Source organism: Choloepus didactylus, chromosome 11 (assembly GCF_015220235.1).
Source record: "Choloepus didactylus isolate mChoDid1 chromosome 11, mChoDid1.pri, whole genome shotgun sequence".
NCBI classification, from domain to species: domain Eukaryota; kingdom Metazoa; phylum Chordata; class Mammalia; order Pilosa; family Megalonychidae; genus Choloepus; species Choloepus didactylus.
Window position 1 is genome coordinate 85,890,088 of NC_051317.1, and position 19,961 is coordinate 85,910,048.

The window sequence follows — 19,961 nt, forward strand, 5'->3', positions numbered from 1 at the left end:
CCCAAAATCCCTTGACTGAGCATCTCTTGAAACCGCACTTTTTAAAATGTCTAAAATTAACTCTTACTCCAGAATCATCACCAGTTTCATCAAGACACATTTATTGATCACTTAATTACATAAATGTGTTGTTGGTCTTGTTAGAGTAAGATACTGACCCCCAGAGCTTTAGAGGACACAGCACAGCAGTTTGCATAATCAATAAACATAATTCTTTACTTTTTAAAAATCTCAGAATTAAGCAACAAGACACAACAAGCCTCTATTTGTGGAGAATCAATCTGTTGCCTCAATTGGCAAATAGGAAGGAGGCCAATGGCCATGAGAACAAGTTGAAATTAATTAATGCATCAAAATAACTCAGTCCTAGGATTCTGGACAAACTCTAAAATCTTTTTTAGCCATTAACATAATTTAGCCATTAACATAATTTCTAAGTGAGCTGTGTGCTTCTCTCTTACTCAGAATGGCACTCAGAACTGTGGCCAGGAAATGACACAAGAGGAACAATTTGAACAAAGCTTTCAAAGGGGACACTGGTCCTTAAACATCACCTGATGGCCTGTGGAATGTACCCTGTACATGGGGAAAGCTCATTCTGACTCAGTTAACTGGCTCGGTGACAGCTTGCTCAAAAATTCTTTTCCCTAAGAGGTAATGCCAATACCTCTTGGAAGGACTGTTCTTGCTCATGGTAATTCGCGTATTTCTTTACATATTCAGCTCTCCTTGTATTTCACACACGTTGGACAGAAATGTTGTCTGAGCATTTATTGTTACAGGACTCCGAGGGGCTATAGAAGAATGAAAGGAGATGCAACCTGCTTTCCAGGAGTCTCATGAGGAAGATTGGACAGATACAGATAGAAGCAAAACAAACATGCACAGGTAAATAGTTATGAACACTGGTGAAAAGCATGTGTCCTGGAAGGTGAACGACCTGGGTTGGTTAATGACAGCACCCACTTCACAGGGTTGTTGGGAAGCATTAGTAAGATAATGAACATAAAATGTTCAGCACATAAAAGGAGTTCAACAAATGTTAGCTGCTATTATTATTTTTTAACTGTTATTTTTGTTTTTACCACTATTACTACTACTAACAACACAGCTACTCTCCTGCGCGTTTTGCCCCATACCTTAAAGATAAGGAGGCTCCCAGGCTGCAGTAAACCATCCAGTCCCGGTGGAATCATTCATTGCAGGCAAGGAAACCAGGAGGCTCAAGATTTTGTCAGAAGTGTCAGAGAAGAATATTTCAGATGGAGGAGATGGCTGTGGAGGGAAGCAAGCATCGCCTGGATAAAGCAGATAAGTAAGTTTGCTCTATCTAAATGGCTTCCTGAGCTGAGGAAGGGCACGTGTTCACAAATCATATGATTTTTCAGAGCTGTAAAGTGTCTTAAAATCTTTAAGTTTCAAAATGCAGCTCTTGGGTAGCCACAAAAATCCTATGCCTTTCTCTAACGTGATTTGAAATTTTGAAATAAATACAGTACATGAGGAAAAGAAGACAGATGCAATGGTAGCTTGGAAAATATTTATTTTGATCTTGAGAGATATTTTTTTCCTTTGATCATGTGGCAACAATGTGAGTCCTGAATCTGCTTGCTCATCACTAGCTTTTTGTTTCTAAGTAGGGTAGAAAACAGAGCCCAATGTAGGTTACTCCCAATGTCAAGCTTATCTTCTGCTTTATTTCCAAATGTCACAAGACTCCTTCTCCCTGACTCTGAGACAGGCTGTGACCCTGCTTATTTGAAACTCTTAATTTTACAGAAACACTATAGGACTCAAGTAACAGCTAGCCACACAGCTAGTCAGCAAAGGAAGGAAATAGGAATCCTGCTGACAGCAGGAGGATTCAGAGGAGGAGAGGAAACAGAAATGAGGGTTTGGAATAACTTGCTGTGGAACATCAAATAATATGAGCAGTTCTTAGATTAGAGCAAGAAAGGGACTTAAGCAAAATGATTTTTTAGGAAAAGCATTCTCGTTGTTGTCTATACAAACACAATAAATTAACCATGTCAGATTCCTTATCTCTGCATCTTTTTCTACCAGAACCTAAAGGGAAACACCAAAAAAAAACACATTTAAAGGTAAAATCCAGTTATTTTTTTTTTTCATTTGAGGTTTTCTATTTAAAATCGATGCCTATCCCATTTTAAGAACAAAATTGAGATGACGTTTTCCCAGTTGGTTATAGCAAACTCAAAGGCTGTGTGGCTACAAAAAACATTCTGTTTTCTTCTAAAAAATAAAAAGGCAGAGAGTTACAAACTGAGCACTCAGGAGCCTGGACTCTTTCAGATGTCCCCTAAGTCAAAAGTCAAGTTTTAGTCCTGCTTTCCTAAAAGGTGTCCTCTTGCTCTGGAAACCTTTGCTGCACTTGAAGATACTGAGTTCTCCCCAGCTTGGATTTTTAATTCAAGGTTTGCTCCAAAGACAGTCATTTTTGAACCCCTCACTCCTTCCCCATACAACTGTGGGCATATTGACCAAGTACAGATCTGTATTCTTGGCAGATTCTTAGTAAATGTTTGATGATGACCCTGGCCTTCAAGACTCTACCACCACCCTTAGCTTTCAAAGCTTCTTCCCAAAAGGGAAGGAAAAAGGAATCTCAAGTCTGGAATTTATTCTGCTTAGCCACTTCTCGTTACTTACCAAAGGCTTTGCCAATGGGAATACTTGCAAAGGGCAAAATAACACACCCATGTTTGAGTTGCTGTCTAAAACCAAAGTTAAACACACTTATAGCACTCCATGTGCTGACTAGTGCACTGCAGCTTTTTCTCAGAAGAGAAGAGAACGTTTATTTTCTCTTGGAAATGTGGGAAAAGGCAAAGACGGCTCCAGAGTTTCTATATTTGAAGGGGTTGACACAGGAATCTACCTAAAAGTGGGGCCTAGAAGACTTTCTTGAACCTTTGTTGGCAAGCACGCTGCTTTTATATAGACTGAATGTTTACTGGGCAGCTAGCTGGATTTTCTCAGGAAAGGAACATCAGCTTCAGCTGAGTGGAGCTTATGGCAATGAAGGTGGTTAAGTCCCCACCTGCAAGCCACTCCATGGTCCCCCCACTGGAGACTGAATGAAGAGAGGAAAGGCGGGGGTGGAGGTGGGGGTAGGGACTTGAAAACTTAACAAAAATCTGATATCTAAGTGTCCACTCTGATATGAAGCACTGAACTCTGAGAGGTGTTTAGGCCCTAGGGAGCTACCAAACATAGGCATTTGTATGAGCCAAGAAAATCACTCCATAACCATCACCTGGATTTTTTACCTTATTCATATCGTACATTGGGTTAAAAATATACATAAGTAATGAATTACTTTTTTAGATAGGGAATGCCTTCAAAGGATACAAAATTCAGGAGTTCTGCAAGAAAAAACAGTGAAATACAACACTCCTTCCCACCCTTATCTTTAAGCCTCCCAAAACTGTTAGTTTCTTAAGTATCCTTTCAAAGCGGTTCTATGCGTACACAAGTATATATTTACATATATTTTTATGGGAAATTTACATATGATATATTAGGAGAGTGGTTTTCAAACTTTTTTACTATGATCCACAAAATGAAATGAACTTTCTCTTCTGTTCTGCTGAATTAGTATTCGTGCACCAGTACTGCAGTGTTTTGATAATTTTAGCCTTATAATCTGAGTTCATCAGGTCATCCCTGCTCTCATTGCCATTCAGGATTTTTCCTAGTGATTCTTGCCTTTATATTTTTTTCATATACACTTTAGAATCAGCTTCTCTGGGCATGGTCTTTTCTTCCGCTATATCTTGGCATCAATTGTGTTTGTCTTTTTTTTTTTTAATCTAGCCACATTACTCAATTCTCTTATTATTTTTGTTGACTAATTTTTCAATTACTTTTCTTAGGTTATCCAGATATAGAGTCATATTATTTGCAAATCTGATTATTTTACCTCTTCTTTCCCATTTGCACATCTCATTTTTCTTTCTCTTATCTAAAAAAGTTGGCTAGTACCTCCAGATTAATCTTCAGTAATGTGTTGATAGTGGCATCCATGTCCCAAATTAATGGGAACTTTTTATTGTTTGTCTATTAAGCATGAGCTGACTTTTGAGGTAAGGCAAATATGTTATATTAAGGAGATATAAATTTATTTCTATTTTATGAAGTGTGTTTTTATAATCAATAATGGATTTTACTTTTATAAAAATAAATTCAGCCAAGCATGGATGTGAGCATATGGTTTGCTGTTTTGAAAATTAATATGGTATTATATTAATAGATTTCATAATATTAAACTATCCTTACATTCCTGAAATAACCTCACTTGGTCATGTATGATTCTTTTACTGTAACCCTGGATTCTGTTTGCTAATATTTTATCGAAGATTTTTGCATTGATAGTCACAAGAGACATTGGTCTGTGGTTTCCTTTCTTTTTATTGTTGTTCTATGTCAGATTTTGGCACCGGTGTAATCTCTACTTCATAAAAAGACACTAGAGGCTTTCCTTCATTTTATAGAGAGTTTAAAAAGCATTGGTATGGTTGATTCTTTAAAGGTTATAAAGAGTTGACTTGTGAAAACATCTGAATCAGGTAGTTTAGGGGAGAGTAGTGGCCTTTTGACAACTTTTCTATTTTTTTTTTTTTTCTACTGCAGTTGAGCTCTTTATATTTTCAAATCCTTCTAAAGCAAGCTTTGGAAATTTATCTTTTCCAGAAATTATGTATTTTGTTTAGGTTTTTTAATTTTTGCATATAATTGATCAAATAAGCCTCTATAATCTCCTATAATCTCCTCTAAACTCGATCTGTGATTCTCACTTCTTATATTTTTATTTCATGTATTTCAGCTTTCTCCCTAAAAAAAGGGTAGCCAACAGTTTTATTCAATTTTTTTCAGACATAACTCTCAGACTTAGTTTTGCCATTTTAAAATTGTTCTAATTCATTAATTTCTGCTTCTGCTTTTAACTGTATAAATTTTTTATTCTGCTTTTTTCTTTATTTTCTAAATTCTAGTGTTAGATGCCTAACTCATTCAAAATAATTCTTATTTCATTATAAGTATTCAAAGCTATGCATTTTCCTCTAAATGCTGCTTTAATAAGGCCCCAGAGTCTCCAATAAGTAGTTTTAATTTTTGTTGTTGTCTAGTCTTCAATTTCAGTTATGATTTCCTACTTTGACCCAGTCTCAAGAATTGAAGCATTTTATATAATTCCCATGAAAAAAAAGGATTTTTTTTAGCTTTGTTATTAATTTCTGATTCATTGCATCATCAACAGAGAATGCTGTCTGTACTATTTCTATTTTGCAAAATTTAGTGCAATTTTGTTTGCAGCTTAACATGTAGTTTATTTTGTAGTTATTCCATTGATATTAAGAGGAAAATGTAATCTGTGTTCAGAGTATATAGTTTGATATACATCTATTAGAGCTGTTTTTCTGATTACATCATTTAGATAGTCCATATCCTTAATTGATTTTTTTTATTTCATTTGTTGGGAGTTGAGAGGTAAGAATTCAAGTTTCCTACTGCTAAAGCATTTTTGTCCATTCCTCCTATATTTCCTATAACTGTAACACAATTTTTTATGCCAATGTATTCATAGTAAATGATATCATGGATTATATCGTTCATTATTATCAAGTGCCTTTTTTGTCAAATTTAATGTTATTGATTCTGAATACAACTGTACAGTTATGATTGCTGCTTTCTCAATTTTTTGCATTTGCTTTGTATGAGTCCTTGCCCAACTATATCTTCAGCCTTTCTGAACTTCTTTGTTTTAGATGTGTTTCTTGTATACTGCACATAATTCTATTTCACTTTTTTATTTATAAATTTGTGAGTCTCTGGAGTAAATGAGTTAGACTACTTATATTTATTGTTATGGTCATATCTTAGGTCATAATTTGTTACCCATGTGTTATATAATGATTCCCACTCTTGCTTTTGATTTCCCACTGTGTTTTATGCTTTGTTATAATGCCACCTTGAAATATTGCCCTCTATAACAGCTTGATTTTTGCCAGGATGCTAGAAGAATTTTTTCTTTGCCTTTGAGGTACAGTAAATTTACTTGGATATATCTCAATGTTGATCACTCCATATCAGTTCTGCCTGGGCCGCAGCATGCCCTTTCCATTTGTAGATTCAAGTCTTATTTTATTTCTAAAGTATTTTTATTGAATAATATGTCTGTGTTTCTTCTTAACAGATACAAATAATGTATACATTGTAACCCCTTTATCTTTCATATCGTTCTTATTCTCCCGTATCCATTCTAACTTTGTTCCTAGTTTATTTTGCTTGTTTTCCTTAATCCTATCTTCACTATTCCTCACTGCAATGCCAGCAATGTCTACTCTCTTTTGTGTTTATTCCAGTTTGCCTTAATTTCCATGGTAGTTTTATTTTCCTTTTCTCCTTTCTTTCTGAGCTCAAAAAGTTCAATTTAATCTTCTTTTTCAGTTTCCCTATAGTTTCCCTGAGCTCTCAATTGTTCTGCTTTGAGCCATTTCATTGTTTCATTAGGTACTATGAATTGATAGCACTTTATTTGTTCATAATTTTCAACTTCTAGGTGGCAACTTATTATTGTGAGGATCTTTTCTGTCCATATATATTCTCTGTTCCCTCTCTCCTTTTCTTCTTGTACTATCTTTGGATAGACCCAGTGCTTTATTACTCATCTTTAAATGAAGTGAGCTCTTCCTAAACCTCTGAGGTGGTCCATGTTGAGGAGGGGATAAGCAGTTCCAGACTAGCAGGAATTATGCCTGGTACAGAGTAAAGCTCATTATGACAAGGCCATGTGTGTGAGTCATTTTAGCTTTTACTTTCTCCAGTCAACCGACTTTGGCAGCTAGAGAGCAGTACACAATTCAGCTTCTCTCTGCCAACTGCCTCAACAGGAAACAGAGCACAAATGTTGTATCTCTGTACTAATTCAGCTCTGCTTGCTCCACTTCTCTGTGGAGCCAAATGAGGTCCAGGGATGCTCCAGGTACCCACATGTACAGCTTAATCCTATGATCCCAAAGAACATATGGTTCGCTTTGCCTTCTTAAGAAAATGGTTGCCTGCCAGCTTTGAGATCTATATTCACAATTACTCCCTCAGGGAGTCTTTCTGTACTCAAATTTTATTTTTACCCTGCATTGGCAGTCCTCCCCATATATTATGTTTTGTGGTTTAGTCTTCTAGTCTTGTCACAAGTGGAATTCATATTTTTGTCCTTTTCCTGGCAAATTCTGACAAAAGATTGGAAGAATCATCTTTCTTCTGCCCTTTTGAACTGGGAGGCCCAATATTTACAAAAGGTAAAATGAAGTTTAAAGTGAACATCAAGAGTATCCCAGCAGAGCAATGCATAACCTGAGAATTTACTGTGGAAGGAGAGGGAACAATTCCTTTACTTTTGCTTCAGTGGTTGGGGATCAGAAGAGCAGTGTGCGGACTATGTACCAGCTATGTATGTGCTGGTTCCTCTGTCTGAAGCTTATTTCCTCCAGAACCCCACTCCTTTATACTTTAGAATTTTTGGTACTCAAAGTATAGGTCCACAAAGAAGCAGCAGCAGGAGCTTCTTAGAGACACAGATTTCAGACCCCTCCCCAAACCTACTGAATCAGAATTTGCATTTTAACAAGATCTCTAGATGATTTACATAGCATTAAAGTTTGGGAAGCACCACTGTAGACCTCAGTTCAAGCGTCACTTCCCTGGAGAAGCCTTCCCTGATCTGATCACATCAGGTTATTTGTTAATACACCATAAAATGTTTCTTTTCTCCTGAGCTCTTCACTATGTAACTATATACTGATTAGGATAAATTTTTTTATTAATGTGTATGTATCTCCCCCACTAAACTAGTACCAGCTTCTGTGGCTATCCCACAGCCAATCAATAAATATTTACTGAATTATGAATTTGTATGAATTATATAAATTCATGCAATATTATCTTTGTGTCTCAGGGCATTTTTAGTGAAGTTGGATCTTCCCCATTCTCCCACCAGGAGCCTCTCTGCATCAAAACTCACCCATCCCTTCACCAGCCTGGAGCTCCTCAACTCAACTCTCTGACTGACCTACCTCCATCGTCCTTAGGAATGCCTTTGCAGAAGGCCCTGCCAAAGAAAGTGAGTAAATGAAGGAATGAATGACATCACCAAAAATTCCAAGAAATTTCATTCTTCAGATCACAGGTCCCCAACATCTCACATACCTGTACGTGGCACAAAAGGATCCTGTTTCCTGTGTGCTATTTTGGAAAATGTGATTATGACTTCTGTGTGGGAAGGGAAGACACTCCCCAACAATCCCAGTCCACCCAGGGCATGGTGCAGGAGTAAGGCCCCGGTGACAGAAGAACGCTAGAACAGAGTGGGAGGATGCTGAAGACAGTCTTCACCTGCTTCTCATGCTCACACTGAACTCAAAGCAGTGGAATTTTTGTCAGTTGCCCTAACCAGGTGTAGCTGAACTTGCCATTCTCAGCTGCAAGGGGACTGTTTTGATGAGCAAGGAATGAAAGGTGAGGGCTTGAAAGTGGTTTCCCTACTTGGATAATTAAACCTTCACTAAATATGGTAGGTTTAAAATGAATGTTCACAACATTGAAGCAGAATATTCCAATTCTAAAAATATAGACTCTCTTGCTGTGAAAGTCCTGCACTGAAACAAAACAATGATTTCATCCCTCCTGCCCACCACCCCCACCCTGTAAGCCAATTGGTTCCAAGGCGTGAGGTTTGCCACCTGGCAGGGGGAAGCCAGAGCTTCCCAGGCACTCTGTGAAACTCACAGAAAACTAACTGTAGAAAGTTAAGGGAGGATTGGTTATAAAGGTGAATTGTTCTCTGTGGGATCTGGTCCAGCACCAAATCAAGCCAACCAGCACTTACTGTGTATTCCCAATATAAGCAAAACTCAAGTTAGTGGGGGAAGGAATTTTCTTCAGGTTGCTTTGCAATATAGTCCATGATGCATTTTGTTAGAAACGACAGACATTCGAATGAGAGAAACTGACTTACTTTGAAGCAAATATAAACTTTATAGGAAGCTACCTTCCTCAGTCGTCGAAACACAAATGCCCTTCACTCTCCATAGTCTTAAAAGCAATTAAATGCAGGCCTCAAAGAAAGCCGTTTCTTGGTCGTGACACTCTCATTTGCAATTTACCTCCTATAACAATAAATGGTCAACAAACCTCTTTCAAAGAGTTGACTTCACTTGCTGTCTCCACTTCATTCTCTTATTGAGAACCCACTTCAACCACAGGAAAAGTCTGTATCGAGGTCACAATGTCCTTTCTGTTGCTCAATCCAGTGGTCAATTCTCAGTCACGTCGGCAACATGGCACACGGCTAATGAATCCTTTCTTGAAAATCTTCACTTTTCCCTTGGCTTCCAGCCCACCATTCCCTCTTGGTTCTTCTCTGACCTCACAGGAGGCATCTTCCCAGTCTGCTTTACTGGATCCTTCCACTACTTCTCACAACCCCACCACTGTCGCCCTGTTCCCACTACCATCATCTTTCACCTGGATGTTGTCAAGACTCCTAACTCTTCTCTCTGCTCCCATGCCCCTCAATAATCTATTTCCCACACAACCAGCATGGTCCTTTTAAATGTTATTCAGATGATATCACTCCTCTACTCAAAACCTTCCGATAATATCCCAAGTCACTCTGAATAAACCCAGTCCATTAAATGGCCACCATGCTAACATCTTCCAGTGCCTCTCTCCCTTGCTCACTCCTCTCCAGTCACAGGACATCACGCATGTTTCCACCGCAGGGTCTTTGTACCTGCTACTTCCACTGTCTGATATAGCCCAGATCTCAACATGGGTTACTCCCTCATTTCTTCAGGTTTTCTTTTCAATGGTTACCATCTTCGAGACAACCCGATGAAGACTGAGAACCCCAAAATCCAAATTGATCTATCTGCATTTTTAAAAGACAATGGAGAAGTAGGGATCCCAACAGCTCCATTGCTCTGGCCTTCCTCCCCCTCCCCCTCCTCTCTCCTCTTCCCCCCTCTCCCCTCTCCGACCTCCCTGGACGTGGGCTGCAGCCTTCATCCCTGAGGGAGCCGAGCAGGGACCGCGAAGCCCCCGGCGGCAGGAGGCGCTGCGCCCAGGGCGGCTGCCCCGCGGCCGGATGGCGCGCGCGGGGGAGGGGACGCGGGACGCGGGCGGAAGCGACCGACCCCAGCCCCGACTTCGCGACACAGCTCTCCCCCTTCTGAACTCGCGTTTGAAATGACAGGATGAGGTAACCGAGAGACCCGGGGGCAGTCTGCCCCAGCCTGTTTCTTCCGAGCGTAACTTCAAACCCACCTCAAACGCCGGGTCCCCGGAAGCCTCACCAGCCTCGCCGCACGGACGGTGTCTCTGCGCTGAACTTCCCGTGGCCCTTGGTCAGACTCTCCTCCAGCCCTTATCAGACTGTTCTGGAATTATTTGTTTACCTGGTTTTCTCTCTTGCTCTTTTGGGAGATCCTTCCTGAGAGATAAAGACCGTGTCTGTTTATCTTTTTTAATTCCATGACTATTTAAATACACTACTGGGTGTATACTAAGCACTCAGTAAACTAAGTGACTATTCCTCACTGCAAGCAGAACTGGCGGTGACTACAGATGATCTTCAGAGGGCTTAAAGCATACATAAAGAAGAAAGGGTCGTCGTAATTCTGGGAGTTGATGGCAGCTGCTACCACAACGCGAGCTGCCCTGTGGAGAAGCCCAAGTGGCAAGAAATTGCAGGGGCCCCCAGTCAAGAGCCAGCAAGAAACTGAGCCAACAACCAACAAGGAACCACATCTTGCCAGCAATCATCGTCTGGTTCCTCGGTCTTGGAACTCAGCTTGCATGCAATGAGAAGGTCCAAGCATTCACTTGAGAGGCCCACATGGAGTTTCAAGCCCCGGCACTCCCCAGCAGCTTCATCTGAGCTCCCTGCCCACAGCCAGCACCAACAACCAGCCTTGTGATTGGGCCATCTTGGACGTAGATCCTCCATGTTGAGCTACCCCATCTGACAGACGCACACATGGAGAAGAAACAAGCTGTCTTCTCAGAACCCTGCCCAACTGCAAATAAATTTGTGAGAAAACAAATGATTATTGTTTCATACAACCCCCCCCCTCAAAAAAAGCCAATGGAATAATGTGGTACTATGTGAATATTTGGGGAATCTGAGTGAAGGATATATAGATAATTTTCATAAATTCTTGCAACTAAGTCTGAAATTATATCAAAATAAAAAGTTAAAAAACTATATAACTAATGCCAAATGAATCAGTAATAAGAAATTTTAGGCAGATTACAAAAAAAAAAAGTAAAAATAATTACTATGGAGTAATTATTAGTATGGAGACACAGCCTGCATCTCTGAGATGTTTTGCTTTGCTTTGCTTTGCAAAAAGTTATACCTTTAGGCAAGCTCAGCTAAGTGTCTATAAAGTGGGGCTTACTTTCTGCCTTAGTTTGCCACAGCTGCTATAACAAAGTACCACAAACTGGTTGGCTTGAACAGCAGGAATTTATTGGCTCACAGTTTGGAGGCTAGAAGTCCAAAATCAAGGTATTGGCAGGCCTTGCTTTCTGCAAAGTCTGTAGCATCCTGGTGGTGGCTTGCTGGAATCAATCTCTCACTCCATCACATGGTAATCTTTCTCTTTCTGTCTCTTCCTGTAGCTAGTATTTCCATGTCCAAATTTCCTTTGCTTGTAAGGACTCCAAGCATAGAGGACTAAGATCCATTCTGCTAAACCAAATAGGATCTTTGAAGGTCCTATTAACAATTGAGTTCACACACCCAGTGCCAAGGGTTAGGGCTTGAACATATCTTTGTGGGAGACATGATTCAATCCACCACACTCCCCTACAAGTTATCTTTTCCTAACTTCTTCCCTCTCATCAGTTCTGACTCACAATTACCCTGCTAGTTTCACACTTTTGCACTATGGCTTCTTGTTGCAGGCTCACCTATCAGTGGAACATGAAGAAGAACAAAAACAGGGGCATGAGTCTGTCTCATTGTTTCATGTAAATCAGACAGTTCTGATAATTCTACATAAAGGCAGATTACTACATATGCTTCAGAAGTTTAAAAAAACTGCAAAAAGTCCCTCTGATTCAGGGAGGTTTCCATCTTTCACCAGAATGGTATGCTACAATTGCCAAAGAAATAAAATCAGTTGTCAAGTTATTTTACAAAGAAATAAAACTCCGCACACAGGTTCCATGAACTCCAACCTATAGAAATAAAAGTGAAACAATCTAATAACAGAAATTTAAAATATATGAAGCTAAAATTGACAGAAATAAGTGGGAAAATGATCAAATTCACAATTGTAGTTGGAGAGATGAACACTATTTCTCAGTCATTTATAGAAAAAAAAAAAAAAATCAGTGAGAATACTCAAGCTCTTAACACCACCATGAGCCAACTTTACCCAAGTGACCATTTATAGAACACTCTACCCAACATCAGCAAAATTCATAGACCATGCACTGGGCCATAAAAAAGTGTAAATAAATTTCAAAAGATAGAAATCTTACTATTTTCTGGTCAAAATGGATATAAACTAGAAATAAATAAGATATTTGGAAAATTGCTAAATATTCAGACATTAAATAACTTCTAAAAGAAGAAATCACAAAAAGTATTAGAAAATATTTTAAGTGAGTGAAAATGAAAACATGTCAACATTGGTGGCATGTAACTAAAATGATGTTTAAAGAGAAATGTTTAGCTTTAAGTACCTGTATTAGAAAAGAAGAAAGGTTTAAAATCTATTTAAGCCTTGATTTGGAAACTAGAAAGAAGTTAGTAAAAAGAAGAGGAAAATTAAACCTATAAGTAGAAGGAAGGAAACAATATCAGAGAAGGAATCAATGAACTAGAAATAACTGACAGAGAAAATTAACAAAGCCAAATTTTAGTTCTGTAAAAGGAAATAAACAAATATTGATGAACAGGATAGAGAGAAGGTTAGCAGTGATGTCTGAGGGACTTGGGGTTTCTTTTTGGGATAATAAAAATATTGCAAAATTGATTATACTGATAAGTGCACAACTATTTGAATATGCCAAAGCCATTGAATTGTACACTTTAAATGGCTGAATTGTACAGTATATTAATTATTTCTCAATAAAGCAGTTTCTTAATTCCAGTTATAATAACATAAAAAAAACCATAAATTACTTAGGAATAGATTTTGCCTAAGATGGGCACAAACTCTATATTGAAAAGCTACAAAATATTGCTGAGAAAAATTAAAGAAGGCCTAAATAAGTGAGAAATATCTCATGCTCATCGATTGGAAGACTCAATATTGTTAAGAAGGCAGTTCTAACCAAAAAGTTCCATAGATTCAATGCAATCAAAATCAAAATACCAATAGGCTTATTGTAGAAATAGACAAGCTGATTTCAAAATTTGTATGGAAATACACCAAATCTTGAATATCCAAAAGAATTATGAAAAAGAAGCACAAAGTTATAGAAGTAAGGAATGATTTCAAGATGTATTATAAAGCTACAGTAATTGACACAGTGGGGTATTGCCCTAAAGATAAATAAAAAGATCTTTGCACAGAATTGAGTTCAGAAGTAGACCCACATAAATATGATCAATAGATTTTTCAACAATGGTACCAAGATAATTAAATTGATAAATTATTTTTTAAATAAATGGTGATAGATCAACTGGATAGCGACACACATGCACACACACACACACACACACACACACACACACACACAATGAACCCTTGAGCCTACACTCACACCATTAAAAAAGATTAATTTAAAAATGACCATAGACTCACTGTAAAAACTGAAACTACCAAACTTCTACAAGATAATTTAGAATACAACCCTGGACTATACAAGAATATTTTAAACAGGGAACAAAAATTACAAATCATAAAATTGGACTTCATCAAAATTTAAAACTTTCGCTTTTCAAAAGATACTATTGAGAAAATAAAAAAGCAAGCCAGACTGCAAGAAAATATTTGCAACACATGTCTGACAAATGAATTGTGACCAAAATATGCCAAGAATCCTTACAACTCAATAATAAGAAAGCAAAGCACCCAATTTCTTAAAAATGGGAAAAACAGCAGACAATTCAAAAGGAAATACAAATATCCAAAAAAGACATGCAAAGATGCTCAACATCATTATTCATCAGAGAAATGCAAACTGGAACTACATTCAGTGCAATAGCTAAAATTAAAAAGACTGATAAAGCCAAGTAGTGCTAAGGAATACAGAGCATCTGGAACTCACATATTACTAATGTGAATGTGAAATGGTACAACCACTTTGGAAAGCAGTTTGGTAGTTTCTTATAAAGGTAAACATATACCTACCTTATTTACCGAAAGAAATGAAAACATATTTCCACTAAAGGGCTTGTAGATTTTTCAGTTTTCCTTGTCAGAGTCAAGAGGAGCCTAAGGAGAGATGATGACTAAACATAATGTGGGATGCTGGATGGGATCCTGCATCAGAAAAAGGACATTAGGGGAAAACTAAGAAATCTGAAAAGCTATGGGCTTTAGTTAATAATAATAAATCAATATTGATTTTTTAAAAGACCTGTACACAAATGGTTAAAGCCAGAAACTAGAAACAATCCAAATATCTGTCAGCAGATAATAGATAAATTGCACAGTCATACAATAGAATATTACTCAGTAATAAAAAGAAATGAATCACTGACACAACATGAATAAATCTCAAAAATATTATGTGGTAAGAAAGAAGACAGGCAGAAAGGCGTACACACTGTATGATTCCATTTATAGTACTCTCTAGATCGACAAAATTAATCTCTGATGAAAAAAGTCAGACCAGAGGTTGCTTGGAGTGAGGATGGAGAAAAATGACTGCAAAGCAGCATGAGAGAATTTTCTGGAATGATGGATATATTTTATATCTTGCTTGGTATAGTAATCACACAGGTGTAAAAATTTGTCAAATTCATTGATGTGGACATTTAAAATCTATGTGCTGTTTGTAGATAAATTATACCCCAATAAAGTTTATTTTAAATGAAACTACCTACAAATAAGATTAGAAACTAATCAGTAGGGACAACTTTACTGGAATAGATATCCAGATTTTACTTATGTGTGATTTCACCTCCATGGATTTTATTTCTGAACGGCTTGCATTTTCAAGTATCTTTATAGGAAAACTCTGAATGTGGATATGACAGAATAACAGCCTCTTCTCTCTCAAGATTGCATCTGTATCTTCAAAGCCCTTATACAGGCAAGTTCTCTTTCCCTTTGCTTTCTAAAAATAGTAAATAGTCCTGAGATATGTGTTGCTGTAAAATATTCTGTGAAACACTTTCATTTATTTTCCTTTTCCTTCACAGAAAAATATGACCCAATTCATGGCTTTGGAAGAACAAGAGAAAATCATGGTCCTGTGAAGGAAGGAGTCATCATTGGCGGCTCTAAGGCTCTTTGGCTTGTTTGGATTAATAGCCAGTGCCTGGCCCCCTGGGACTTCCTCCTTCTTCCAGCTCTTTAGTACACAACTCCCCACACACATACCTGAGGGCAAAGTTTTTAGGAGAGTTTCTCCATCCTCTGGCTAAGAGTGATATGCCATAAAGAATAGATTCTATAGCTCTGAATCCTACAAATCCCCCCCTTCTGACTCTTCCAACTCCTTAGGGAATATGCAAACCTCTATATTGGAGGCAAATATGAATAGACTATGCCTACAATTCAGTGTAGGGCAAAGGTTTCCTGACACCATATTAATATCTGCCTGCTTTTAAGTTTTTAAAATCTTCGGACTTGAAGAAGCAACTCCTGGAAATCAGCTAATCCAATGTCCTCAGTTCTAGGTAAGAGAACGAAGGCTCAAAAAGGTGAGTGCCTTGCCCAAAGTCTCACAGAGATCACTGTGGCACCAGTACTGGACCAGGTCTCCAAGCCAGAGTAGGGCCCTTGCCAGCCGATCATTCACTCCTCCATTCAGGAAAGCCTGGTCCTACACTTGGGCCATTTGCACTAGGCTTTGCGGAGTCTGTCTCCTTCTGGGGATGTGCTGCACACAGCCTGCTCTGTTCTGCTCTTGGTCTCTTGATGTAGGGAAGACATATCTAGCTGGTTCTTAAATGCTGTTGTCCCTGCTTTCCATTTAGCGCATTATATTTCTCTGTTTATCTGTGCTCCTGCCTGGACTGCTAGCAAAAGTTCTCCATTCGTAACAAACCTTTCAGAAAAAAAAATGTCTCTGTGGCATTTTCAGAAGTTTGTAATTTAAATATAAAGGAGGGGAAAAATATTTGACATAGTGGTTTGAATGGGTGTTCTTTTTACCAGTTGAAAATAATCAGATGATTATCGGACACCATCTTCCTTGGAGCTTTGTTTCACTAGCGCACACCATGTCAATACTCTCAGCCAACATCAGGAGACTCCAGTTGAGAACTACATCTCTGATTTTTTTTCAAGGAGCCCTCAAGGTTTGAAATTTCGCTTTCTTCCTAAGGTATTTATACTTTTTCTCCAAAATATAACCTTCAGTTTTTCTCCTGAGTAATACATTAGCAGATTCTTTGAGTTTCAGAATGTCAGCCTCACCTCTACCTAAGTATCCAGGTTTCCAAAATGAAAAATCTTGCTGGTTACTTGACTGCTAAACTGCCTTCTACCTGAGCATGTTTTATAATGCAGAAACTGAGACTGCAGATGAACAGAAATAAGATTTCTATCCATTTTCTTCCAATTCTTTGGGCCTGAATGTGTCCCTATTACCCCGTGAAATACAACTGAAGACTGATTACTCTACAACTTTTTTTTTTTCTTTTAGGTAGACCTCCCAGCCTCAGCCTGGCCACAGCTATCATACCAACCGTTTATTGCTGTTGTTAATTTTTATAGATTTATAAGTTCTTTTTATTGTTCTGTTTCCTTAAGGGTAGATACCACATTTTTTTCCCCTCATACTCAAAGTACCTAACACAGAGTAATTTAGTCTAGAAACATTTATTGTGTAAAGTTATTAACTTTTTCTTACTTCTTTATAGAATTTTATCTTCTGGCCCTAAAGAACACCTGAAACGGTCTTCCTTGGCCTAACTGTACATCCCCGTGCTATGTGCGTAGAGTAAACCAACAGGAGAAGGCAGGACCTACTTTGCTTTTTGAAAACAAATGTAATGGAAGAACCTCCAGTCCCTCAGTCTGTCTTGTTTGCAGAATCTTTAAATAAATATTGTCTATCCCAAGTGGTTCATTGTATGGGGGGTGTTTTAGTTTCCTAGGCTGCTGGAAGCTAATACCATGAAATGAGTTGGCTTAACAATGGGAATTTATTAGCTTACAGTTCTGAGGCTGAGAAAAATGTCTAAATCAAGTCCTCATCAAGGCAATGCTTTCTTCCTGGAGACTGGCGGCCAACAATCCGTGATGCCTCTACCACATGGCAAGGCACATGGTGGCGTCTGCTCGTCTCTCCCTTCCATTCTGGTTTTCATTGCTTGCAGATTCTTTCTTCCATGGCTTTCTCTCACTTTATCTGAATTTAATTCTTTTATAAAGGACTCCAGTAAGAGGATAAAGGCCCACCCGGGGCCATGCCTTAACTGAAGTAACCTCATCAAAAGGTCCTGCTTACAATAGGTTTATACCTACAGAAATGGATTAGATTTAAGAACATGTTTTTTGAGGGGTTCATATCGCTTCAGACTACCATACTCCACTCTCTGGTTCCTAAAAGACATGTTCTTTTTCCATATACTTTTATTCCATTATCTAATCCCAAAAGCCTTAAGTCATTTCAGTAACAATACTAAGTACATTCTCCTCAAAATCAGTTGTGCCGCAAAGGACTTTATCATGAAAGTAATGTGACAACCTACACAATGGGAGAAAATATTTGGAAACCACATATTCAATAAGGGTTTAATATTCAGAATATATAAAGAAATCCTCTAGTAACAACAAGAAGACAACAAAAAAATTTTAATGGGCAAAATGCTTGAACAGACATCTCTCCAAAGAAGATACATAAATGGCCAGAAAGCACACATGGAAGATGTTCAACAACATTAACTATCAGGGAAATGAAAATCAAAACCACAATGAGATACCATTTCACACCCATCAATGGCTGCTATTAAAATAAAAGGAAAATGACATGTTGGAGAGGACCTGAGAAATGGGAACACTCATTCATTGCTGGTGGCAATATAAAATAGTGCAGCTGCTGTGGAAGACAGTTTGGCAGTTCCTCAGAAAGCTAAGTATAAAACTACTATATGACCCAGCAAATCCACTGCTTGGTCTATACCCAGAAGAACTGAAAACAGGTACTCAAACAGATATTTCCACACCGATGTTCATAGCAGCATTACTCACAATTGCAAAAAGATGGATGCAACCCAAGTTTCTATCAGCTGATTAACGGATAAATAAAATGTGGTATATACATACAATAGAATGTTATTCAGCCATAAAAAGCAATGAAGTCTTGATACATACAACAGCATAGATGAACCTTGAAGACATGTTGAGTGAAATAAGCCAGACACAAAAGGATAAATATTGTATGTTCTCGCTGATTTGAAACAATCAGAATAAGTAAACTCACAGAGTCAGAATCTAGAATATAGGTTACGAGGGGACAGGGTGGGGATAGGGAATGGGAAGTTAAGGCTTAAAATGTGCAGGGTTCCTATTTGGAATGATGGAAATATGTTGGCAATTAATGGTGGTGATGGTAGCACAACACTGTACACACAATTAACAGTACTGATATATGTAACTGAATGTAATTAAAAGAGGAAATATTCACCTGCATATACGGTAATAGAATAAAAATTTTTTAAAACTCCATGGAAATATCCTACACAAACAGTGAACTCTCAGTTAAACCATGGACTTTAATTAATAGTACAATTATAAAAATGTACTATCACATAAACATTGTAACAAATGTTCCACACCAATGCAAGGTATTGGTGGTGGGGTGGTATGTGGGAATCCTGTATTTTATGCATGATTGTTTGGGAAATCACAACTTCTCTGATAAAAATATATATATTTTTAAAGAATTTGGTTATAGGTGTGGTCTGTCCTGGAGCACAATTCCCCTCTATCTGTGGACCTATGAACCTAGAGAACAAGAACAAGAAGTTATCTGCTTACAATATATGAAGGAGGGACATGCATAGGATAAATAGTCCCATTCCCATAGAGAGATATAAGGAAAACGGGGGTCAGTGGTCCCAAGTAATTCTGAAACCCTTCAGGGCATACTGCATTAGATTTCAAGGTCTGAGAGTCATCTATGGAGCAATGTTTTGTCCTCCAGGCCTGATGGAATGGCAGCACCCATGCTCTCCCCAAACACTGGGGTGAAGGCTCCAACCTCTGAGAACACTGGGGTGGACAGCCAGACACTACACAATCCCCAGGGAATAGGCCCCACCCTCTGCAAAGACTAGGGTGGTGGCTAGACTCTCGGCAATCTCCAGGGAGTAGGCTCAACCCGCTTACTCCAGTAAGAGAATTAAGGCCCACCCCGAGCCACACCTTAACTTGAAGTAACCTCATCAAAAGGTCCTACTTACAATAGGTTTACACCTACAAGAATGGATTAGATTTAATAATGTGTTTTTCTGGGGTACATACAGCTTCAAACTACTGCAGTGGGTGACTCTGCAATAGATGTTCTTGTTCTGTACTCTGAATCAAAACCGCTTGTGTCTTTGTCCTGGCTGCTAAAGTCACAGTGTTTCCTTTTTGATCTGCAGGCAACACCTTAGGGTCTCCACACTCCGACATTCTCCTTAGTCCAAATATTCTCCTTCAACACTCTAATCAAGTGATGTAGCTCCAGGACCATAGATGCATGCAACAAAAGCCCCTTAACTCTCTCCTGGGGCAAGAGAAACTAGACTTCTGCAC

At 38.3% G+C, this 19,961-nt stretch overlaps 2 long non-coding RNA genes across 4 annotated transcripts; both read left to right on the forward strand.

Moving 5' to 3' along the window:
- Nucleotides 1-606: 606 nt before the first annotated feature.
- LOC119506137 lies at nucleotides 607-15,386 on the forward strand. 3 transcript variants are annotated; one of them, XR_005210927.1, is made up of 5 exons: nucleotides 607-694; nucleotides 783-888; nucleotides 1,147-1,315; nucleotides 8,021-8,538; nucleotides 15,219-15,386. It is a non-coding gene; the product is annotated as an uncharacterized LOC119506137 (long non-coding RNA). The 3 variants fall into 3 exon arrangements; XR_005210925.1 differs by having other exon boundaries at nucleotides 8,021-8,143; nucleotides 15,208-15,386; XR_005210926.1 differs by having other exon boundaries at nucleotides 1,206-1,315; nucleotides 8,021-8,143; nucleotides 15,208-15,386.
- A 29-nt stretch (nucleotides 15,387-15,415) lies between these two features.
- On the forward strand, nucleotides 15,416-17,278 carry LOC119506138. Its single transcript, XR_005210928.1, has 2 exons — nucleotides 15,416-15,889; nucleotides 16,371-17,278. It is a non-coding gene; the product is annotated as an uncharacterized LOC119506138 (long non-coding RNA).
- The last annotated feature ends 2,683 nt before the right edge of the window (nucleotides 17,279-19,961 follow it).